Below are 26,571 nucleotides of genomic sequence, written 5' to 3' on the forward strand. Positions count from 1 at the left end.
TTGGAACAACTATCATAGAATTACAGAACGAGCAAAATTTTGTTTCCAGTTATAAAGGTCAAATCCTTATATTGTGCATTATTATTTATTACAGTGAAGAAGAAATTTGGAAGCAATGCCTGTCATCTTTTCCAAAAATCATTCTCAAGTGGAATTCACTTCGCTTTCTTTTTAAACAAGACCACAAAGCCTCATTGACTGCTGCACAAATGGCGCGCTTCTGGGGAGGGCCACGTGACACGACGGCGCGGCCACCGCGGGGCGAATCCGTGACGTCACGGGCAGCGGGAGAGGCGCGTCGGCGGGCCCGCAGTCCGATTGGCTGGCGAGCGGCGGTGACCGGGGAGAGGCGTGTCGCGGGCCCGCAATCCGATTGGCTGGCGAGCGGTGGGCGGCGGCGACCGGGGAGAGGCCTGAGGAAGTTGGGGAGGGGCAAGGAGATCGCCAGGCACGGAGTGAGAGAGAGAGAGAGGTGGAAGGGGGTGCTGAAAAAAAAGGGTCCGCGCGCAATCCTTTACCTTCTCCCGCCTCGCCGGCGAAGTAAGGGACTCACGGGAAGCCGCTGGTTTTTAATGAAGGGGTGAGTTCGGCGGTTCGGGCCGAGTGGACGGGAATCCTTCCCCTGTGTCCGGCTGCCTTTCCTCCATCGGCACGATGGACTTTTTTTTAAAAAAAAAGCTGCTCTGCGGGCTCGACGGCGCAGCGCCTGTCTTCCCCCTTCGAGTGATTCCCCCGCCCCCCGCGAGGGGGGGGAGCACGTGTGGCCCGCGCGGAGGCGCGCCCCGCGGAGTTTCAGCGCCTGGCGGTGGGGGAGATCACGTGTGGGGCCGGCGCGCGCCCCGCGGAGTTTCAGCGCCTGGCGGTGGGGGAGATCACGTGTGGGGCCGGCGCGCGCCCCGCGGCGTCCTTCAGCGCCCGGCGGCCATGACTGCCTCGTCGTGCGTCCCAACCGTGTCGAAAATTAATGCCCCTCCCATGGATCCAGCATTAATTCCGTGAGGTAGGACCGCGTGCCTTCGCTTTCAAATCGCGCCTCCATAACCTATTTTGTTCATATTTTTTCCCCCTCCCTCCCTCTCCGTCAGCGCATCGACCGCCATTACCTTCCCCGTCTCGGGAGCGCTTGGGGTTTTTTTCTGGCCGAGTTGACAAGAGGGTGGGCTTTGCAGAGGGTTGTGGGGTGGGGGGGGGGGTGCGTGCCCCTCCCCCCTCAGCATCACCATCGAGGATTCACACCGACCGGTTCTCGCGGCTGCCTTCAGGAAGGAGGTGTGGCCCCCCCCCCCACCCCCGTTTCAGGAGCAGTGCTCCCCCCCTCCACCACCATCAGAACCCCCCTCCACCATCAGACCCCCCTCCACCATCAGACCCCCCCTCCTCCATCAGACCCCCCCTCCACCATCAGACCCCACCCCGCCACCATCAGACCACCCCCCTCCACCATCAGACCCCCTCCAGCATCAGACCACCCCGCCAGCATCAGACCCCCCCCACCACCATCAGACCACCCTGCCACCATCAGACCCCTCCTCCACCATCAGACCCCCCTCCACCATCAGACTCCCCCCTCCACCATCAGACTCCCCCCTCCACCATCAGACTCCCCCCTCCACCATCAGACTCCCCCCTCCACCATCAGACTCCCCCCTCCACCATCAGACTCCCCCCTCCACCATCAGACTCCCCCCTCCACCATCAGACTCCCCCCTCCACCATCAGACCCCCCTCCACCATCAGACCCCCCCTCCTCCATCAGACCCCCCCTCCTCCATCAGACCCCCCCTCCACCATCAGACCCCCCCCGCCACCATCAGACCACCCCCCTCCACCATCAGACCCTCTCCACCATCAGACCACCCCGCCAGCATCAGACCCCCCCCCCACCACCATCAGACCACCCTGCCACCATCAGACCCCTCCTCCACCATCAGACCCCCTCCACCATCAGACTCCCCCCTCCACCATCAGACTCCCCCCTCCACCATCAGACTCCCCCCTCCACCATCAGACTCCCCCCTCCACCATCAGACTCCCCCCTCCACCATCAGACTCCCCCCTCCACCATCAGACTCCCCCCTCCACCATCAGACTCCCCCCCTCCACCATCAGACTCCCCCCTCCACCATCAGACTCCCCCCTCCACCATCAGACTCCCCCCTCCACCATCAGACTCCCCCCTCCACCATCAGACTCCCCCCTCCACCATCAGACCCCCCCCCAATGACAAACTCACTCAGGGACTCTCACTTTTGCAGTTTCCTTTTGTCTCCGTTGCACAGCAGTTTTACTTGTTTACACTGTGGACCGGTTTTTTTCTTGCACGACAAATAAGTGGTGATTCTGCCTGGTCCGCAGGAAAAAAATCTCCGGGTTTTATATACATAGAGCACAATGCGAGGCCTAGATTCAAGCCCCGGTCCCTCTGGCTTGTCTGCTGGGTGTGTAAGTGATGCCTTGTTAATCTGTGGGGGGGTGTATTTTGATTATTCTCCTTGTAACCAACCTTGTGGCTTTCGCAGGTGGCTGGAAACTGGGGGTGGGGGGGAGTGGATTTTTGGAATGGGTTGCGGTGACTGACTCCTGGACTTGCTTTGGGTTGGTTTTAATTTGTCGAGATCGCTCACCAGTCCACTGGCTGAGGTAGTAGTTTGTGTTGTTGGAAGGGTCTGTGACACTGCCCGGTCTGGAGATAACTGCGCAAGCTACTGCCTTGCTAGTGCTGGTGGATGGCCCTTCTCAGAGACATCATTGCAACATCTCTGGTCTACAATCACTAATTTTGGTCGCATTGTAAATATATTGCGGATTGCTTTAAAATGCACGTTATTTACTCTTCATTTTTAACAGTGTACCAATGCATAGGCCTTCCCTTCAGAATCAGAATTCATTGCAGGAACATGTCACAAAATTCATAGTTTTGCATGCAAATGTTTGTATAAACCACCTTACAAAATAGTGCCAAAAAAAAATCCAAGTCAAAAACCTTGTCAAATTCCAGTCCAGAGACAACTTGGGTTATTTGATGTGTTTAATTGGAGTATGAAAGCTAAAAAGCAGGGCTCTTGGTCGAGAATATGCTAGAAATATGCCCTTTTAATTTTTTTTAAAGACCCATTTATAGAATCTGTGTGTAGTGTGTGCATTGGTTTATTTCAAAACCCATTGTGTAAAGGATAGTTACAAGTGAACAAAAGACTGAACTTTCTGGTATAAAAACAGTGCAATATTACATGAAATTTGCAGATGAATTCGCCGTTGGCAGAGATTGCCTGAAGCGCCTCTTACAGTCAGAGAAAGAAGCAAACTTGTACTCTTTTCCCATGTTTAGGTTTATTAAGAGTTCTTGGGAGAGAAACAATCTTTGTTTCTTGCAATGGAGTAACAAACTAATTCCAAACACCAATGTGACAAGGAAACAAATTATGACAGTTATTTATAGGGTGTTATAAGTTTGCTCTTGTGTGACTTTGTTCTGGCTACAAAAGCACCATCAGATCTAACTTGGTTTGCTGTTTACTTATCGAATTGATGTCATATGTATAATTTAACAGACTGTATTACCATTTATTAAAAGTTTAATTATCAAGCAAGGTTCTTGTTTCCTTTCTCTTGAAGTGTGGGGGTATTTAATCTACAGATTTTGTACATCTGCTTCACAGTTTTTCCCTGGCACAAGAGGCAAGGATCCCAAGAGGTTAGTTTACCTACTTAAGAAATTGAAGGTGGCTGTGACCTGCTTTCAGACCTTTGAGATGTGTGTGGGTTTTTTTTTTTGGCTCATCCTAATATTTATTGTTGCGGTGAACCACTGTCTTGAGCTCTGGAACAGGATGATTGAAGACCTCAAATCAGGCAGAGTGGAAAAGTGTATGTGAACATCAACACATTTGAAAATGAAGCTGATTAACTTGGCCACAATGAACTTGATAGTTGGGAATCGTTTTAAATGGTCGTGGATACAGCCAGGATGAGAAGGAAAATGTACTAGCAAATTAAAATAAAGTTTTGATCTAATTGAAGTGGTGAAAATATGATTACAAAATGACTAGACGTCATAAACTATTTTCTAACATATTAAAATGTCATTTTTAAATGATTCAGTTGTAATTTGGATGAATTGTAAGGATTTGGGGAAAAAACAGTCCTTCAAAGTAATTCAACAGAAAGACTGCAGATACTGGGATTTCCAATAAGTGCAATGCACAAAGGTACTGAGAAATTCAAAGGGTTATGCAATGACTTTAGGGCATAATGGATAGCCAATGTTTAGGGCCTGGGCCCTTTACCTAAGGAAGAAAACAGGCAGGTGTCTGGATAAAAAGATTTGGGGGTGGGGGGGGAGGAAACAACACAAAGGACCTCCCTTTGGCCAACCATTTTAAGTCCACATGTCATTACCTGTCCTGGCCTTGTCAACCAAACAATTGAGGTGACCCACAAATTGGAGGAACTAAACCTTGTAATCCTTGGCAGTCTCCAACAAGACAGCATTAACAAACACACAATTTCCATTAACACCCCCCCTCCAAACACCATGTCTCCCCATCCTTTCTATCAGAATTAAATTCAGTCCTCACCTCCATTTTTCAGGTTTTTTTCCTCCTGCATCCACCTATATTACCTGTTGGGTTGTGCTCCTCTCCCCCACCACCACCATTTTATTTGGGCACCTGCATTTTATTGTACCTGAGAAAGGGCTCTGGCCTGAAATGTTGGTTACCCTTTGCCTCCTCTGGATGCTGTGTGACCAGAGTTTTGTGTCTTCCAAAATTAAACGTGGATCCGGGTGCCACAATGATTTAACCATTGATTGCATTAACAGTGGGTTATCAGTATGGGTTTTAATTTTAAAATGCAGGAGTCCAATGATGTATCCTATCTTGATTTTCAGGAGGTAACAACTAATTTACTTGCACATTAGTATGTACATGTGTGTTCACTAAGTGGGATGTCTGACTTGGTGCTGCCAAACAGTTTAAGAGAACAGTTTGGCAAATTGAATTTTATTACATTTATGTAATTAACCTGACAGCTACATCACCTCATAATACTCAAACAGCAGTGTGTTTGCTGGTTAAGGTTTTATATTTCCATTTAATTTTTCAATTGAATCTAGGCTAGTTTAATTATAAGTAAACATTTGTGGTGAACCCTTAGCTGGCCCAGTCCTGGTTGTGCCTGGCCTGGAGTTAAAATATTAAAGACTGATTAATTTTTTTAATGGTTTGTCTAACATTAGAATAACTTAAAATATTCCAGAATTTGGTTATAATTCCTTGGATTTGAAAAATTACTTTCATCTATTTTGAGAAAATTGGAGTGGTTAGGAAAGGTGTATCCTAAAAATCGATGCAGTTAGGGTGGTAGATGTGGTGTATATGGATTTTTCCAAGGCATTTGACAAGGTCCCCCATGAGAGACTTGAACAGAAAGTCATGAGGCATGGGATCCACAGAACTTTGTGGATTTAAAAAAAAATTGAGTTACAGGTAGAAAGCAGAGAGTGGTAGTGAAAGGAAAATATTCTTCCTGGAGGTCAGTGACTAGTGGGTACTGCAAGGATCTGTTCTGGGACACCTGCTCTGATTTTTCTTTTAATAATTTGGATGAAGAGGTAGAAGAATGGGTCAGTAAATTAGCAAATGATCACTAAGATTGGAGGAGTTGTGGATGGAGCTGGTTGTCAGATGTTACAAGAGGATATAGACAGGATGTAGAGTTGAGTGGAGAAATGGCAGATGGAATTCAATCTGGAAAAGTGTGAGGTGATGTATATTGAAAGGACAAACTAGAAGGCTGAGTACAGGGTTAATGGTTAGTTACTTAAGAGTGGATGAACGGAGATACTTGGGGGTTCAAATCCATGCATCTCAAGTCACCTCACAGGTTGATAGGATAGTTAAGGCCTATGGGATGCTGGGCTTCACTCATCGGGGGATTGAGCTCAAAAGTAGAGAGGTCATGTAACTAAAAATCTCTGGTGAGACTGCACAGAGTATTGTGTTCAGTTCTGGTCAGCTCATTATAGGAAAGACGTGGAAGCTATGGAGAGGCTGCAGAGAAGATTTGCCTTGATTGGAAAATAAGTTGAGGTAAGATTATGTGAGGCATTGATAGGGTGGACAACCAGTACCTTGTTTCCCAGGGCAGGAATAGTAAACACCAGAGGATGTGTACAAAGTGAAAGGGTTTGGGGGGGGGGGGGGAGAGAATATCAGGGGTAAGTTTTGTGCAGAGTTGTGGGTACCTGGATTGCCTTGGTCGGGATGGTGCTGGAGGCTGTAGCATTAGGGACATTTAAGAGACTAAGGGATGTGGATGGAAGAAAATAAAGGGATTAGTACCTTTTTTTAAAAGGAGCATAACATCAAAAGCCAAAGGGCCTGTTCTCTAGTCTATGTTCTTGCACAGTATTACATGAGCAACAAACTATTAAAGTAGGATTGCTGTTAAACTAGAAAATTTCCAGTTGCAGTGATTGTAATTCAATACATAAATACATTTATATTCACTAAGTAGAATTGCTTGCTTTTGATCTGTAATTTTAAACAGATTTTTCAGTTTCACTTTCAAGGATTTAGAATAAGAAAATTGCAATATTAGGATTTAAAGCTATACTGTCCTTTTTGACAGTAGTGAATTGTGCTCAGTTCTGGTCACCTCATTACAGGAAAGATGAAGCTATGGAGATATTGCAGAGGAGATTTTCCAGGATGTTGCCTGGATTGGAAAATGTGTTATTAGACAAGGTTAGCAGAGTTGGGTTTTTCTCTGGAGCGAAGAAGGATGAAAGGTGACAATGGAAATCTACAAGATTATAAGAGGCAGAGATAAGGTAGACAGCTAGCAGCTTTTTCCCCAGGGTGGGAGTAGAAAACATCAGAGGACTTCTTTGTAAAGTGAAGGGAGGAAAGTTTAAGCGAGACATCAGGGGTGTTTTTTACACAATTGTAGGTGCATGGAATGCATTGGTGGAGGCTGAAACAACAGGGGCATTTTAGAGACAGGCACATGGAAGAAAAATAAGAGGGTTAGGTCAGGAGGGTTTAGGCTTTTTTGGGTAGGCACAAAATCATAGGCCAAAGGTCCTGCCCTCCATTTTCATATTCTATAGCCACACATGATTTCAAATTTGCATTATCCATTTCAGTAAGTTTTTTCCCCATTTACAAAATTTCACTTGATTCCCAGGAATTCATCAAGTCGAGGAATGACAGTATTCTGCTATGAGTGGAGTTCTCTCCACCTTGACATTTGTTGGTGCATTTTGCCAGAGAATCCTAGAACATTTCATGAATTCTTGTATCTTGCCCATTTCCCATGTGAAGATGCTGTACACTCTTGTAAATAATCTTCCATAGTGCCAGTGTAGCAGCAACATTCTCAAAGATATTCACTTTATGAGAAAAATAAAGGCATTAAAACTGCAAACTTTGGGAATCAAAGGCTAACCTGGAAACAGTTGCTACTTAGAGAAATTAACAGAACAGAGAAAACCGCTTTTTCTAATTAAAATTAATTTGTAATGAAGGGGTTGGGGAGGTGAAACCTTCATCAGAAGATTAATTTGCATTGCATTGATGTGGGAACACAGTGAATGTAAAGACTGGCATTCTACTTCATATGTAAAGTGTGTGTGTTTGAATAGTTATTCTAGAATCATGTTTTCAATGATAGAAGAATCTGTCTACTCCACTGGCAGTTTCAAATTTCCCTGCACCTATTGCTTACTCCTTCCTCACTTCAGTTCATTCACTTGTCGAGATGCCATTTCAGCACTGGCTGTACTTCCCAGGGGACTAATGAGAAGTGAATGCTTGTTAGTGAGCTGTCACCAGAAGTCTTGAACCACCTAACTGCCTGTTTTAATATGGCAATTACCCATTCCTTACTAGCCTGCATTCTCGTGAAATACAATATCTATGACAAAGTCTTGCAACAATGTTGGTTGGTTATCATCCTCCAAAGTCTGGAGCCTGAGCTGCTGCAGTTGATTTAGCCCATTTTTCCAGGACATGAAAGTACCCTAGAGTTCCCATGGCACAGAAAATGAACTACAGAGCTGAGGTGCCCAGCTTTATTAGATGAACTAAATTAACAGAATACTTTCATTTGAAGGATTTACTTTAATTCCCGAGCTCTGTTTAAATTTCAAGAATGTTTAAACTCGGACTCTTCCCAGAGTTCCTGTTAAGCTCATCAGGGCCATCAGTCTTGTGCTTTTAAGTTTACTCACTAACCACATTTTCTTTGTTCGTTACTATGTGGTCCCAGGGAAGCTTATAGTTGGGGTACTAAGGGGAGTTTAAAGAATCTGATTTCTGACGGCAGCTAGCAGTGATCGAGGTCTTTATTGATGCTGGCAGACTTCATACGTAGAATGCAATGAAATGTTTAGCAATTTCCTCGATGAAGGATGCTCTCTGTGTAGATTGATTCCCACTCTTATGACTATAAACTAACCATGCCTAATGTGTACATCATCCACAAAAGGCTTTGAGGCTATTTTCTAAATATGAAATCACCGCTACCACATTACACAGACATGTCACAAACTGCAGGATCCCTTCCATACATCATTGTGACTGAAATATATAGTCAATCCTAGTACTTTCTCCCAGACAACATAATGGAAGTGATTGAAAAATGTGGTTCACAATTATTTTCTCTGGAGAATGAGGCATGGAAGTAGGCTAAGCTCTACTGTAAATGAATCCTAAAGCTGTGATACATCTTAACCAATAAGATGGAAGAATTAATGATCAGTGTAGGTATGCAATAGAATAGTGAAATCGATGTAAAGTCTGCAAAAAAAAGTGAATTAGGCACAAAGCAAAAAATGTACTTAAAAAGTATTAGTTATTTTAAAAAATAAGAATTACAAATGGACAGTTAAGGTTTCATACTCATGAAAATTATCATTTTGGAGAAATTGTTTTGCAAGAATTGCAACACGTTAAAAGATTTTGGAGTGAAATAATCAGCCTTTTAAAAAAAATTTTCTTTGAATGTATATAGTTCCTAAAGGTTCTACATCAACACCATACTATTAAAAATAAGAATTTTTAAAATCAAAAGTACTCTTCAAATTTCAAATTTTGATCTTTAATTTTGGGCACCTCACTAATCGTTGAATAATTTTAAAGCCCTCTAAAAAGTCACTTTCCAATATATTTAAAAAAGATCGTCTTTCTGTTCAAGTCTTGCGCCAAGCTGTGCCCAGGGAAGTTGGATCTGTAACTTCAGGATAAAGATTGGTTGTAAGGAATATAATATTGTGTATTTAAATGTGGTTCATACAGTGAGATGATTTTTGAAAAGCAGTAGTGTTGAATATGACCTGCAAGAATTGTGCTTAATCACACAACTGCACATGCCTGAAATTTGTGATAAATAGGGCAACTTTAATCTTATCTCAAAATAATTTCTTCCAATTTTGAGATGAAAATCTCAACCAACATGCTGATCTTTTGTAAAGTTCTGTTGCAAAAATGTGGATAGTGTATCCCAATAAAATTAGAGAATACAATTTATAAACAATGGTAAGTTGATGTAATTGAGATGGGTGCCCAGCTTTGTAGGAAATTTCCCTTTCACACTGCCAAATGATGTGGATTGAACTGGGCAATTTAGTGGGTATTTAGCGGATCACCTGCCAGTGTGAACACCCCCAAGCAGATGGGGGGGGGGGGAGGTAAAAATCAACCAGGCTCTGATACTTGATAAGGGGTTGTATCAGAGCCTGGCCAAGTTGACTTGGCTGAAGTATGAATGGCCACTCAGTCTGGTGACATTAGTGCCTGCATGTGTCAGTATGGTAGTTTTATTATCAGTGCAGTTATATTTCACAGGGCTGTCAGCACATACTTGTGCTTTAAATCATCTCAAGATTACTTATAATATCTAATACAATTTAAGTGCTATGTAAATAGTTCTACTTTATTGCTTAGGGAATAATGACAAGTTGGTCTGTGTATTTGTCCCAAGTTTGAACAGTCTGATGCCTATGCAGTAGATTTTCCAATGGTCTTTTATTCATGCGCACGTATCCCTTATTAAATTGTGCTTGTTTCTTTCCCACTGTCTTTTATACATTGTGTGTGTGTGTGTGTGTGTGTGTGTGTGTGTGTGTGCATTATTTCTGCTACAATTTTACTGCCCTGCAAGTACGCAGTAAGTCACTTGGGACATCACCACTAGAGGTTGGACTCCCCACCCCCACCTTTAGACCCATGATATCTACATGAACCAGGGGATTCATGGTCCAGTGTGAACGGCTCACCCGGTACTGCAACAAGGGTTGTTTACTTGTCTATTTAGTGGGTTGGCTGTGGAAAGGGCTTCAGTTGTAGAATTCATCTATGACCACCGTATTACTGAGTTTTTTCTGGAAAATGAAAATATAGCTTGTTGCTTAATCTATGAAATGTTAAAAACCCATCTTAAACATGATAGGATGTGCATGCTGAAGCAAAATTTAGATGTTTTCGCATTATAAGGACCATATGTTGTCACATTTGAATTGTAGAGCAAAATTCAAACTTTGCTGAGCATTGTTAGACTGTGGAAAAATGACTTAATTAGGTAGAAAATACCCTTAATTTGATAAAGGCAACTGGTCTTCAGTACCTCATCATTTTTTGCAGTTTCTTCATTAAAATAAATAGAAAATGTGTATCAGTTCCCCCTCTATGCCTATATTAGATGAACCAAAATATAATTAATCTAATTTAATTCGCAGTAAATTTGAAAAAATTGATTCTTGGTAACAGATAGAGCAACTGACAAATTCCATTCCAAATTATGAATGATTGAATTTGTAAGTTTTTACTTGTTATCCATATTTTTAAGTTTTAATGCCACTTTGTTTCTCATACAACAGACATCAAAGTTCTAGATATTATTTTAAGACTTGTGAATCTTTAAAAACTTTTTTTAAATCAGTCATTGACTAGCAATCTGAAATTGCCAAGCAGTCCCAATTTCTTCAGTTGACCGTGGTAGTTTAGAATAGCTGCTGTTGTCTTGAAGAGATGGGCCATATTACAACCATGCCGGAAATCCTGGGCCACCACCAAATAAAAAAAATGACTAGTGGATTTTGAAATGTTTCATATACAATGGATGAGGCAGATGCCCGAATTTGTAAATTACATTAAATTATTTAGTAATCACTACTCAATGTTAACAATATTTGGAAACTGACTATTTTCAAAACAATGTTTTAAAACTCAGATGTGAATTTGACTGTGGTTTCTTTGTAAGTGTGTGATGCAGAAGCAACAGGATTAATTTATATTGGTACCTCAATGAAAAAGCAGAGCTTTGAAAACCTATTTGCAAGCAGCCAGATGTAAATTCTGCACTTTGGATCTGAAAGGCTTATTTATCTTCTATAATAAGAGAGACAATGGCCAACTGTTCCCTAACAATTAAAAGGTTTCAAATCTCCCAGATGGCCTAAACAATGGAGATTTTGAAGGTTGGCTTTACTTGCTGTTTTAGTCTAGTTAGTGCAAAGCTAAAATAGACTGAGACTATCCGTTTGAAAAGATTTCATGTTACTTGAAAAATGCAAATTTTAATGATTTGGTAACTTTTTGAATAGTTACACTACACATCTTGAAGGAAAAATTAATGTTTTACAATCAGCTTTTTTTAAGTTATTGATTGTCTAATATTTAATGTAAATTTTTTAACCTAAAAAAATATAAATTTTACATTTAGCAAATTAATATAACTGACTCTAAAATGCTGTAGTTTTAGCGCAGTGTACTATAGTTGTGCTTTTCCATCCTGGAGAAATAAACGTAAAAAATTTCACAAATATAAATAAAAATCAAACACAAGTCATCAGGTAACTGTCCACACATTATGCTTATTTCTGAGTCTTCCAGACTGCTTGCCCTTCAGATGGCACCAGTATCTCAACTATGGTTTTTTTTAAATCAGTTCCAGGCTATTAATTCCATGGCAATATATCAGTATTTTTATGGCTTCTTGTGAAAATTCACTGTGAACTATTATCACAGCTACATAAAAATTCAGTTTAAACAATAATGCTAATTGGGACAAAAAAAATTATTGTTTAAAAAAAATCTTATTCAACCTTGTTTTATATCATGTACAAAGCATACTGAAGCTTAAAAACCATCTTGCTCACTCAAAATTGCACACAGCTGCTTAATTCTGCCGCCTTGATTGCTTTGGTCCCCAGGTGCAGTTTCTCCATCTGCACTGGTCTGGGAGAGTATATGCAGAGAGAGGGTATCCCAGTGATTGCTTGGATGGGGAACTAATTTTGCAGCTGGGCTTTTATTCACCTGACATTGAAGATCCCTTTACTTTTGCTGGTGGGGTGGGGGGGGGGGGGGTTATGCTATCCTGGATCTCTGCCAGACCATGAAAATTAGCGTTAGTGACAGATGGGCCATTTTAATTTTTCCCTTTCACCTACAGTGCATGAAAAAAGGAAACCGATCATTACTTAAAGGAACGTTGGGAAGGCAGTGGTGGAGGGTAGGGAGATGTTGCAATCAATAATGCAGCTAATTATTCAAAAAAATTACATTTTGAATTTGGATTACATTAACCAATAATTGCTGAAAGCAATTGTGCCTACATATTTAGACAAAATTCCATCATTGATAACTCTTCTAATCAGATCTTGTGGTTGTGTGAAAGTGGGTATTTTTTTAATAATAACCTTGGCATAATTTTTGAAGTGTAAATGTACATTTACAATTATATATGTCCATTGTTGATATTCTACCTCTGCCATTTCTTAAAATATGTGCATATTGTTTAATCATCTTAATATTCAGAAATCTAATTTGAATAAATTCAATAATTAAACATCCATACCTCTCTGTAAAGAATTCCAAAGATATGATCACCCTTTGAGTGAAGATATTTCTCTTTATTTCACTCCTAACAAGTTCATTCTCTGTTCCAAGATAGTGGCACCTGGTTTTAGACTTATTAATTGGGGAAGCATACTGCTGAAATCTGTCATTTTAAGAATTGTGTCGATTTCAAAGAGATTATGACTCATTCTTCCAAGCTCCTGAGAATACAGGCCTGGTCCATTTATTCATTACCAACATGGCAAACTGAAATCCCCAGTAACCAGTCTAGTTAACTATTGCTTCTCTTCTTCCATCGCATATGTCATTTATTTTAGGCCAAGTCCAAACTGCATATGGTACTCCAGACCTCGTCTCACTATGTCTATATAATTGCAATAAGACCACTTTAATCCTCTATTCAAAACTTCTGATTTTGGCCAACTTTGGACCTGGCTTTCTGATTAAAATGCAAATGTTGGAGAAACTCATCCTATTCAAAGATAAAGATACATAACCAATTTATCAAAGTATGATTACTTTCTTCAGCTTTATACAAGCTTTTCAGTGGCTTGTATACTAAGACTTCTTGAACATCCTCAAAAAAACACATCACCCCAGTTACAACATCATCATTGCTACCTCCAGATAGAAGATACAGAAGCCAGAATTCAAGAACAGTTTTTATTCAACAGCTATCAGATGCTTGAACATCCAAAGTACTACCCTAACCCTAATCATAAACTAGTCTGTGACCACCAAAATGTTTGCTTGCACAAATGAAGCATCACTTTTTTCTTACTCGAACTGCAACCATGAATGTTTATATAATCCTTTTTTCCTGTCTTGCTATATTGTGGTCATTCAATGTATACTATTGTGGTTTGTGTACCTGTGTGAAACGTCAATAAACTTTCATTACTCGTACTCAGGATTCCATCTGGGTCTGTGTCACTTTAAAACATTTGACCCTCTCAATCATGATGATTCTTGTTGCCTTGCACCAGATAAAAGTTGAAGTATATCATGTACATTACATGTTTAATGTATCATTACTTGACAATAAAAGGAACCTATGAATAACTGAGGCCCAAACATCAATCCCTCAAGTTCCCCCAGTCAAGCCAGCCTTGCTGAGAAACTCAATTACTCGCATCCTTTGCTTTCTGTCTGAACCAATTCTCAATCCATGCCATAACCTTGTTCACCAACTTTACTGTGACTTTATCAAAAGTCTTCTCAAGTCCCCTTAAATACACAATTTTACCTTGTAGATTAGTTCCACTTGAACTAATTTACTAATCAAATAACTCCAATAAATTAGTTAAATGTTTTATTGTTTTTTCATAAACCCATTTTGATTCTACCCAATCATATAACTTTTCTCCAACTGATAAGTTATAGGTCAGTATTTACTTGCTTTCTCTCACCATCCTTTTGTAAATAATGAGATGACATTTGCTATCCTCCATTTTGAAGGAACAGTTCCAGAATTGACAGTATTTTGGAAATCTGTTTCTACCTAAACTCTAGATGTAGATGATCAGGTTCTTGAGATAGATCTATTGGCAAACAATTTGATTGTACATCTTGGTTTCATTGTGAAGGTGAAAAACAGCACACTGAAAAACAATTTTAATATTCAAGCATCTCATAAAATATGGGGTTTAATTTATCAAATGGGATTTCCTAAAATAGTATTCCATTTCATAAACAAGTAGATTTTATTTATAATTTAGAAGGTACGTTTATTCCACATGGAGTGTGGTGGGTGTGTGGGACAAGATGCCAGAAGTAAAAATACAATGCTGGAGAAATTCAACAAGTCAAATAGTGTACTTTATGTAGCAAAGATAAAGACAACCAACGTTTCAGGTTTGAGGTATGACAAAATGTCAGCAGGTGCCAAAACAGAATGGTTTGGTGTGGGAGTGGGGTAGGGGGAGGAGCACAGGCCCACAGGCAGGAGATAATAGGTGGATAAGAGAGGGCACACCAACAAGCAAGGAGTATGGCTCTGTGAATGGAGAGGGAAGGGGGTGGAGAACTGGAGGAAAGAAGACAGAATGAGAGGGGGGAGAGAGAGAATGAAGAGTAGGCTAGCAGAAATGAGAAGTTATTTTAAATTTAGACATACACCATGGTAACTGGCTATTTCGGCCCACGTGTCTGTGCTGCCCAATTTACCCCCGGTACATTTTGAACTATGTTGATGCCATCCAGTTGGAGAGTGCCAGACAGAAAATTAAGTGTTGCTCCTCCAATTTGACAGTACATGAGCCCGTGGATAGACATAACAATATGGGAGTGGGGCACAGAATTGAAATGGTTGGCCACTGGGAAATCCCTGTCATTGATGTGGACAGAGCAAAGGTGCTCGGTAAAGTGATCAGAAGATGCCAGAAGTGTTGGAGGCAAGAACAATTACCATGTTTTAAAAAAGATTTAGATAGGTCATATATAGGAAATAGTGATACATTCCAAACACAGACAAATGGGACTAGCACAGAAAAGCACTTTGTGCCTCATGAATGAGTCAGGTCAAAGCATCTGTTACTATGGTCTATGATTTTAAATTCTGCTAGTTAATCCAGACCATGAGATTGGTGTGGAAATATAAGGAGGTAAACCCAAAGTATTCTTGCTTTATTATAATTTTTAATTCATCAGATATGCCTGGAATTTCAAGACATTATCAGCGGCCATAAGATAAAGGAGCAGAAATAGGCAATTCAAACCATCAAGTTGCACTGCCATTCTATTTTACCACAGCCTCACTGCCTGGCCTTCTCTCCATAACCTTTGATGCCTGGTTAATCAGGAACCCATCAATCTCTCCTTTAAATGCACCCAATGACTTGGCCTCCACAACTGCCTGTGACAATAAATTATGCAGATTTATCTCCCTCTGGCTAAATAGATTCCTCCACATCTGTTCTAAGCAGACACCCTTCAATTTTGAAATTGTGCCCTCTTGTCCCAGACAACCTTTCTACATCTACTCTGTCATTCCCTTTCAACATTTGAAATGTTTCAATTAGATTTTCCCCATCCCTTACTTTCTCCTAAATCCCAATGAGTACAGGCCAATAGCTGTCAAATGCTCCTCATATGATACCCATTTTATTTCTGGAATCATTCTAGCGAACTTACTCTGAACTCTCTGACATCAGCACATTCTTTTTCAAATGAGGAGCCCAAAACTGCTCACGGTACTCCAAGTGAGCTCTCATCAGTGCCTTATAAAGCCTCTATATCACATCCCTGCTCTTGTATTCTATTCCTGTTTAAATTAATGCCAGCTTGCCTTCTTCATCTCTGGCTCAACCTCCAAGTTTACCTTCAGACTATCTTGCACAAGGACTGACTCCCAGATCCCTTTGTATCTGGGTATTTTCAATTTTCTCCGCATTAGAAAGTAGTCTGCCTATTTATTTTTTTCTACCAAAATGTACGTACACTTTCTAACGTTGTATTAAATTTGCCACTTCTTTGCCCATTATCCTAATCTGTCTAAACGTTCAACATATACCCATTAATGTCATCACACAATGAAAATAAACAAGAAAATTGTGCAATTCATCTACTTTTACACACTGGGTCAGTTCATTTCGTCTTCTCATTCTGTCATTTTAGGTGGTGGGGTTCCGCGGTCGGACTTCTCTGTTGTGTTCCACAAACATGCACATCAAACTGCAAGAGAAAGAGAATGATGAAATAAGCTGTAAACCCAAACAAAAGTGGGAACAAGATCTAAACATAAAGATAAAGAATGAAACATGAGAAAAGCTATGCTCCGGAACTATGAGAAGTACAATAAACAAGAGGTTACACCTGATACAATATAATTGGTTACACAGGCTATACACGACGCCCCAAAAGTTAAATAAATGGGACCCAACAGTATCAGATGTTTTTGCTGTAAGAAGGAAACAGGAACAACAGTACATGCAATTTGGGCATGTGAGAAAGTGGAAAAGTTTTGGGAAGATCTAAATCAGGTATTAAATAAAATCACAAAAAAATAACATACCAAAAAATCCAGAGATCTTTCTTTCTAAGTAATATAAGAAGTAAAGAACTTGGCCTCGATTTGGATGGAGCACAAAAAAGATTTATTAGGATAGCCTTAGCTGTAGCAAAAAAATGTATAATGTCAACCTGGAAATCAGAAGAGAGCCTGAGAATACAGCAATGGTACATAGGAATGAATCAATGTATTCCATTGGAAAAAATAACATCACAGTATTCGAACAAATTTGGGAACCGTTCAATCTCTGTTTGAAGCGGCTTGCAGCTTCTTCCTAAATCCATCAAGTTTAGTGTCATCATCAAACTTTTAACTACAGGTACTTTGAAATTATGTTCCCTCATCCAAATATTTGATATATAATGTATTGCTGTGGCCCAGGCACTGAAGTACCTTACTAATTATCATCTGCTATCTTGACACAGTCCCATTAATTTCTACTCTCTAGTTCCTGTCAAATAACCAATTTTCAATCTTTGAATTTTAATTTTACAAGCTAATGTTTTATATGGGGCCGAGTTTACCAAGGCTTTCTGAAAATCCAATTATATCACACAATGGTTTTTCTTTATCCTACCAGTTGCATCCTCAAAAAAAATCTTCAGTAGGTTTGTACTCAATTCAGTAGTTTTGCACATTTCTACAGAGGTACTGTTGAGAGCATCCTAACTGGTTGTATCACTTTGGTATGGAGGTGCCAATGCACAGGACAAGAAAAAAAACTACAGAGTTATGAACTTGGACAGTGCCATCACTGGCATCAGTCTCCACTCCATTGAGGTGATCTACACGAGCCTGTGTCTTAAGAAAGCCACAACCCAGATCAATCCCTCTTCATGCTGTTACTATTAGGAAGGAGGTATAGGAGCCTGAAGATGAAAACCCACTGGCTCAAATACAGCTTCTTCCTCTCTGCCATCAGATTTCTGAATGGACAATGAACTACAGATAGTACCTTGACTTATATTTTTGCACAAATTTTATTTATTTTAAAATGTAATTTTACAACAATATCTACTAGAATGTTGCCGCAAAACAGTGCATTTCATGACATGTTCATTACATTTGATTCTCATTCACAAACTATATCCATTCTACGAATCATGTTGAGTTAATCTAATCCTATTGATTCCTGAGTGCTCCCTTGTGAACTCAGAACCAAAGCATTTGCTACATTGCTCCTCATGTTTTCCTGTTTTTGACTGTAGGGGGCTTTCATTTGGCCTTAAGGGAAAAACAGAAAATGCTTGTGATAATTCAACAGATATTCCTTTCATTTTAACATTTAAATTTAATACCTTTAACATTTCTTTATGAGCCATGATTCAGATACTTTTCCTTTTAGTATTTTATGACAAGCAGCAATGCATAACTGTAAATCCATTCTTGTATTCGCTTCTCGAATGTTAGCCATTACCCATCCATCTTCATGACTTTTCGTAAAACCCCACAGACCCTCATATCAGGTCTCTCCTCATAGCTTAATAGCTTCATATATTTAAATTTAGGACACTCATTTCCAATTGAACTGCTGCATACTTCTTAATGAGGGATTCTATTACATCATATTTGTTGATGTTTAAAAGTACATGAAAATATATAGGAATATATCATATGTTTGTGAAGGGCTGAAGCCCGAAACGTTGGTTATGAATCTATCTTTTCTGTTTGACCTACTGAGTTACTCCAGCATCATTCCTTTACAAGGAATACATAATTTTGTTTGATGAATGTACTCCTGGCCACCTCTAAAATATATTTGAGCAGCACGTGTTACATCCAGGAAAAACAAGGACTGGTTCAACAAAAACAACCAGGAAATCCAGGAGCTGCTGGCAAAGAAGCAAGCTGCCCACCAAGCTCACCTTGCAGAGCCGTCCTGGCCAGAGAAGAAATGAGCCTTCCGTCGCGCATGCAGCCATCTTCAGCACAAACTCCGGGAGATCCAAAATGAGTGGTGGACTAGCTTCGCCAAATGAACCCAGCTCAACGCGGACATTGGCGACTTCAGGGGTTTTTACGAGGCTCTAAAGGCTGTGTACGGCCCCTCACCCCAAGTCCAAAGCCCGCTGCGCAGCTCAGACGGCAAAGTCCTCCTCAGCGACAAGATCTCCATCCTCAACCGATGGTCAGAACACTTCCAATCTCTTTTCAGTGCCAACCGCTCAGTCCAAGAATTCGCCCTGCTCCAGCTCCCTCAACAGCCCTTAAGGCTAGAGCTGGATGAGGTCCTCACCCAGGAAGACATTGAACAACTGAAAAGTGGCAAAGCAGCAGGTATGGATGGAATCCCCCCCAGAGGTCTGGAAGGCTGGCGGCAAAACTCTGCATGCTAAACTGCATGAGTTCTTCAAGCTCTGCTGGGACCAAGGAAAGCTGCCTCAGGACCTTCGTGATGCCATCATCATCACCCTGTACAAAAACAAAGGCGAGAAATCAGACTGCTCAAACTACAGGGGAATCACGCTGCTCTCCATTGCAAGCAAAATCTTCGCTAGGATTCTCCTAAATAGAATAATACCTAGTGTTGCCGAAAATGTTCTCCCAAAATCACAGTGCGGCTTTCACGCAAACAGAGGAACTACTGACATGGTCTTTGCCCTCAGCTCCAAGAAAAGTGCAGAGAACAAAACAAAGGACTCTACATCATCTTTGTTGACCTCACCAAAGCCTTCGACACCGTGAGTAGGAAAGGGCTTTGGCCAATACTAGAGCGCCTCAAATGCCCCCCAAAGTTTCTCAACATGGTTATCCAACTGCACGAAAACCAACAAGGTTAGGTCAGATACAGCAATGAGCTCTCTGAACCCTTCTCCATTAACAATGGCGTGAAGCAAGGCTGCGTTCTCGCACCAACCCTCTTTTCAATCTTCTTCAGCATGATGCTGAAACAAGCCATGAAAGACCTCAACAATGAAGACGCTGTTTACATCCGGTACCGCACGGATGGCAGTCTCTTCGATCTGAGGCGCCTGCAAGCTCACACCAAGACACAAGAGCAACTTGTCCGTGAACTACTCTTTGCAGACGATGCTGCTTTAGTTGCCCATTCAGAGCCAGCTCTTCAGCGCTTGACGTCCTGTTTTGCAGAAACTGCCAAAATGTTTGGCCTGGAAGTCAGCCTGAAGAAAACTGAGGTCCTCCATCAGCCAGCTCCCCACCATGACTACCAGCACCCCCACATCTCCATCGGGCATACAAAACTCAAAACGGTCAACCAGTTTACCTATCTCGGCTGCACCATTTCATCGGATGCAAGGATCGACAACGAGATAGACAACAGACTCGCCAAGGCAAATAACACCTTTGGAAGACTACACAAAAGAGTCTGGAAAAACAACCAACTGAAAAACCTCACAAAGATTAGCCGTTGTCATACCCACACTCCTGTTCGGCTCCGAATCATGGTCCTTTACCGGCATCACTTACGGCTCCTAGAACGCTTCTACCAGCGTTGTCTCCGCTCCATCCTCAACATTCATTGGAGCGACTTCATCCCTAACATCGAAGTACTCGAGATGGCAGAGGCCGACAGCATCGAATCCACGCTGCTGAAGATAAAATTGCGCTGGGTAGGTCACGTCTCCAGAATGGAGGACCATCGCCTTCCCAAGATCGTGTTATATGGCGAGCTCTCCACTGGCCACCGAGACAGAGGTGCACCAAAATTATCTTGGTGCCTGCCACATTGACCATCGCCAGTGGGCTGATATCGCCTCAAACAATGCATCTTGGCGCCTCACAGTTCGGCGGGCAGCATCCTCCTTTGAAGAAGACCACAGAGCCCACCTCACTGTCAAAAGACAAAGGAGGAAAAACCCAACACCCAACCCCAACCCACCAATTTTCCCTTGCAACTGCTGCAACCATGTCTGCTTCTCCCACATCGGACTTGTCAGCCACAAACGAGCCTGCAGCTGATGTGGACATTACCCCTGCATAAATCTTCGTCCGCGAAGCCAAGCCAAACAACAACAACTGTCACAGACTTTGGTCTCTGAATTGCTCCCATAGAGCTCTGGGTATCCTCACCTTTTGTAAATTGTGCAATAAAATAATTGGTAATATCCCCGTCATAGGTCATTCCCTCAGATATATTCCCGTATTTTTCCTTCACCCTTGATAGTTTTCTCACTTTTCCACTTCAAATGAAGGTCATCTACCTGAAATGTAATTCTGCTTCTTCAAGTTGCTGTCTGCCTTGTTTAATATCACAAACTTTTTGTTTTCCCCCCCCCCCCCCCTCCCAAATCCATATTAAGAGGATTTGGGTATGGTGAGCTCCTGCCAAATTTAAAGGGAATATTTGAACATCGAAGATAAATGCTTGCCTGATACCTAGGGATCAGGTTAGATAATAACTTAAGCCACTTGTACAAACTAAATTATCAGCCACTAATAAAGAAATTGCAGGAAGACGTAGAACAATGGAAAGAATTATCACGAACGTTGATAGGGAGGGTAAACTGCATTAAAATGAACGTGTTCCCAAGGATACAATACTTATTTCAAACATTACCAATTCCCTTAACAGAAAAATTCTTTAAGGAACTAAAGAGAATAATAAGGAAATTCTTGTGGAAAGGGAGGAATCCCAGGGTAGCATTAGAAAAATTAACAGAGGTATAATCAAGGTGGTTTACAGTTACTAAATTTTAGAAATTATTATAGAGCTGCTCAATTAAGATATTAATCAGATTTTTACCAGACAAGAGAAAAACCAGAATGGACTAAGATAGAACTATAAAAAATAGGGGGAAAGGTACTGGAATATATACTTTATGTGTGGGATGAAAAGCTGGTGCAATATAAAAACTCACCAGTACTGCATCATTTACTCAATACATGGAAGAAGATTCACTTAGGAAAAAAATAAATCATCAAATATCAATATTATTATTGATGTAAAATCCGCTGATCCCTTTTACAATAGACAACTTTTCCTTTAGAGAATGGGAGAGAAAAGGAATCAAAAGAGTAGAAAACTTTTTTGGGGAAATAATTTATTATCATTTGAACAGTTGAAGTACAAGAAGGGAATAACTCCCGGTACAATGTTTGCATATCATCAACTGAAAGGCTACTTAAGGGATAAATTGGGAAACAGACTGAGATTACCTGAAGGAAGCAGTTTTGAATATGTGTTTACAGATACAACGATAATCAAAAGATTTATAACCAACATGTACATTAAGGTGCAAGAGAAGGAAAATGAAATAAACTCTAAACCTAAGCAGAAGTGGGGAAAGGATCTAAACATAAAGATAAATAGAAGTATGGGAAAAGTTTGCGAGGATGAGTTAAATTTATTACGAATATAGGATTTAATCTGCAATAGAATATAAGCACTAATATTCCACAAGCATTTTCCATGCCCCACTTGATGAAAAGGCGAGTACACAGAAAGAATTGATGCTCAGATTCAATGTTAATGAATAACTGATTTGTTTACTAATTAGAACTAACCTCCATTCCGATCATTAATTAGCCCATTGCTGCCGTAACGTGGTTCAACCAAAGCAAACGTTCAGCCTATCGCAGCTCGCTATAAGACAGCAAAATATCAGTAATACATTCGATCAAAAATGGTATTTAAAAGCCTCGCCAGGAGATCTTGCCGATTCTATTATTGAGTTGCAAGTGCATTTGGTTCGTGGCATGTTGTCACTTCCTCGTTAGTATAGTGGTTAGTATCCCCGCCTGTCACGCGGGAGACCGGGGTTCAATTCCCCGACGGGGAGTTTTTGAAGGCACAGTTCGATTTGGTCTTGTTAGAACACGTCACCCAAATGTCTTGAACTTTTCCAACATACTTTGAAAGAACCCCCTTTGAAGTTAATTTTACAGCCGATCGCTAGAAGCTGCATTTCATGAACCTCAAACTGGAAATATGGGCAGACGCGATCGCGGAAAATGTCACGCCTTCCTGGACTCCTACTTTAAAGGTTCAAATGAAAGTGATCCCAAACTTGCTACCCACAAGCCGTGCGTCTCTGCACTTCTTTTATTTTGCAAATAGGTAACATTCAGAGCTGGTAGTTCGGAAGAGATTAGCAAACTTGTTTTCTGGAGAACAAAGGAGACGGCGAGGGCGGGCGGGCGGGCGGCGGGACTGAATTGAGTTCAATCAAATTTACAACGAATCCAGACGGATATCCGTCCTTGGCAGAGAGGAGAGTAGCTGGGGAGGGAACGTGGAGCATGCGTTAGTAGGATTACGTGCGGGTTCAGGGTGATGGGTGAGGTGAAGAAGCAAAAGGCCATCTACATTGATACATCAGGAACTGACAGATCAACCTCTAAACTCTGTAAAATATAACTAGAAAACCTCTTGAAGAGACATGACCTAAAAGTTTGACTTGTCGGGCTCAGTAACCTCCTGTTCGGCAACGGAGTATGATTCATTTTGTTGTACAAATCGGCTCGAAACTTCGCTCATAAATCTTTTCCTCCTATGGACGCTGCGAGACTGGTTGAGCTCCTCCAGCATTGCTGTTTTTACTACAATCAGAGCGTCTATAGACTTTCATGTTTAATTCATCGAATGTAGGAGGCAGCATTGAAGCTCTCAGTAGCTTGAAAGAATAGGCCAATGTTAAGTCATCAAGAGCAACTTGCCATAATTAACCAAGATCATTTCTCTTCTGCCAATATTCAAAATTGACAGAAGGGAACATAGCTAACCCAATCCTCTGCAAAAATAAAGGGTATATCACCACGAACTGACATTTAGAATAATTCAGGTTACAACTATAAAAATAGTGAGGCTGCAAAATCGGTCCCAAAAAAATTAACAACGCTAGAGGAACCCATTTGATCCACACGCCAATGTCTTAGAAAGACGAATACACAGAATTACGGAGACTCGAATTGCATTGAAAGCTACACGTGCTTAAAATTCCACCATCTCTGTAGGTTGTGTCAATTGTGGGGAAATTCCATCCCTCACCACCTTTCCACATTCTACAATAATATAACTGCATAGACATCTCAGATGAATTGCAGGAACCATTAAATTTGCTCCAGTGCATCTGGTGTGTCATTCAGCCATTAACATTTCCTAGCATTGATCTCTGCACCCATAGCTTTAGGTCAAAGAGGTTAATAATAATCAAAGAGTTTATATAGTTCTTTCCCCCCCCCCCCATAGTATCTTGTAATTTTATATACATATGTTAACACATTTCTCAATAAATGAATCTAATTAAATATTTAAATTGACAGTTCCAGCCGTCTTAAACTCACACCTAATTTCCCTTTTAAATATATTTTAAGTTGATAGTATGAAAAAAATGTATGATTTGGTATTTCATATTTCTCTTTCATTTGTTCAAAAGTCATAAACAATCTTTCATTTTCTGTCTACATTTACTGAACCAAATATTTAAAAAAGGATTATTCAAAGTAAAAGGAACAAACTAATTTTGTTTTAACATCTTTGCTATTTGATCATTTTTAATTCCTCTTTCCATATGAATGTCATTCCAAACCTTAAACAAATGTTTCAATATTGGTACTTCTGTTTCCTTTTTCAATAACTCATTATTCCATTTATACAAAAAAATACTCTGGATTGATTTCTCCTATTTTATTATGACAAGGGATGGGTAATGATTTAAATAAATACTATATTCTTGGAAAAATGTTCATCTTGACACAATTTACCCATCCTATTAAAGTTATTGACAAATCTTTCCTTTTTTAAAAAATCTTCCTCAGTTTTTTAAATAAATGATTTAAATCTCTTTTTTTTTGTTCCTAAATATTTAATTGCTCTTTTTGCCATTTAAATTTGGTAATTTTTTTACCTTGTGTATAATCCATATCAACCATAGGCATCACTTCACTCTTATCAAAATTTACTTTCTAACCTGACACTAAACCATGTTCTACTGATCTTACATTTAATTTGCACAATGATATTTCTGGTTTGGTTAAATAGACTATAACATCATCTGCAAATAAACTAATTTTATGCTCTTTTTTGTCTATCTTGAAACCTTTAATCTCATTCTTTTCTAATTATTTTCTACCAAAGGTTCTATGGCCAAAGCAAATAAAAATGGTGATAATGGGCATCCTTGCCTAGATGATCTCGATTTGCCTAAATAAATCAAAACAAAGATGGGAAAAATATCTAAATATACAAATTCAAGAAGTCTGGTCAAGATTGTGCCAAGAGAATGTAACAAATACAATTAATGTTAGATATCAAATGGTACAGTATAATTTTTTACATAAATTGTATTACACTCCAAATATATTAAAAGGATTAAACTCAAATTATTCTGATAAATGGATGAGATGTTATAAGGAATTAAGGACCTTTGTCCACTCAAATTGGAAAGATTTGAGTATATTATTAGGACAAATTATGATGATAAAAATACAAAAGGATCCGAGAATATTTTTACTTATATACGAAGAAGATGTGAAATTGAAGTTGGATAAATATCAAGAAAAATTTCTTAATAAAGCACTAGTGGTAGCAAAGAAAATGTGTAGCGGTGACGTGGAAAACAGAACATTTTATGATGGACAGATGGAACAATGAAATACAAAATTGTATACCATTAGAAAAAAATATTTATAGTTTAAGGAATCAGATGGGGAATTTTTATAAGATTTGGGAACCCTATATGGAATTTGTTAATAAAAACCCATCCACATCACCCACTCCTCTCAATTAATAAAAAGGAGATATAATAATATCAAAAGAATATGATTGATATATAGTCTAGGTATTTCTATTTTGTATCATTTTGTATTGAATAATATTGTATTGTCTATATATAATTTAATAATTGTTTGATACTGATACAAGTGTTAAGTTAAAATTTTTTAAAATCCAAAGCATCCAGGCAACAGATGTGTCCAACCATTTGTAATAATACCTTAAAATACCAAATAAACTTCATTATCTTGTTAGGCATTCTTCATTACAGTTCTTGCTTAAATAATGAAAACTTTGCTGAGTTTTTAAAAAATTCTGGAGCAATTAATCATACAATGAGATTTTTGTAATTTGTAATGCTTTCCTTTCATAATTTACTGTGAATTGTGGACCATATCTCTTCCATGAGTGCTTACTTGGAATTGGCTATTGCCTGTCTAGGCACATTAGTTTTAATTGTAACAGATATAATCTACTCTCACTTTAAACCCTTTAAGATAGTAGTGACAATAATTTGTTGTGATTGTGAACCTATTTCTTTCAAGTATGTTTAAATTGCCATAGGCTTTGACTGTCACCTATAATTAAGTACAGTTTGGGTTTTAAAAAAGTCCTCACCAAGATCAAATCATTGTCAATAAAAGTTTAATTGGATATTGAACGAAGGAAAGTCTCCACAGCCTTTGGTGGCCTGCCTCTTAGGCATGGTGCTGTTGTCTTGACTGGGCGCGCTTTGGCCTGTTTATGGTGAAGACCTCCATCTTGCCTCTGACCTCCAGCTTGAATGTGGCCCCATTGTTGCAGATGACCCAAATGGACCCTTGTATGGCCTCTGAAGAGGTGGATGATGTGAACCCCTGCGAATGAAAACATACTTAGTCCTACAGGCCTTTGAGTATGTTGGTCCTCGCGTGTCCGTTCATGGAAGGTGGAATTGGGACCAGGTTGCAGACTCTTTCCCTTAGCCTGCTGAGGAACACTGCAGAGTCGTCCTGCTGTCTGCTTGGGGATGGTACAATTTC

General features: G+C 40.2%; 2 long non-coding RNA genes and 1 other non-coding gene across 5 annotated transcripts in view; 2 read left to right on the forward strand and 1 right to left on the reverse strand.

The window, feature by feature from the left end:
• Positions 1-807, reverse strand: part of LOC138746196 (uncharacterized) — a 54,597-nt gene extending 53,790 nt beyond the window's left edge. The window contains exon 1 of the long non-coding RNA XR_011346795.1: positions 519-807. This is a non-coding gene — a long non-coding RNA (uncharacterized lncRNA). The remainder of the gene's footprint in view (positions 1-518) is intronic.
• LOC138746195 (uncharacterized) overlaps positions 402-26,571 on the forward strand; it is a 194,234-nt gene continuing 168,064 nt past the window's right edge. For all 3 annotated transcript variants that reach the window (XR_011346794.1, XR_011346793.1, XR_011346792.1), the window contains exon 1: positions 402-1,000. This is a non-coding gene — a long non-coding RNA (uncharacterized lncRNA). The remainder of the gene's footprint in view (positions 1,001-26,571) is intronic.
• Positions 22,545-22,616, forward strand: trnad-guc (transfer RNA aspartic acid (anticodon GUC)). The gene has a single exon. It is a non-coding gene; the product is annotated as a tRNA-Asp (tRNA).

The sequence above is a fragment of the Narcine bancroftii genome, chromosome 11 (genome assembly GCF_036971445.1).
Source record: "Narcine bancroftii isolate sNarBan1 chromosome 11, sNarBan1.hap1, whole genome shotgun sequence".
NCBI classification, from domain to species: Eukaryota; Metazoa; Chordata; class Chondrichthyes; order Torpediniformes; family Narcinidae; genus Narcine; species Narcine bancroftii.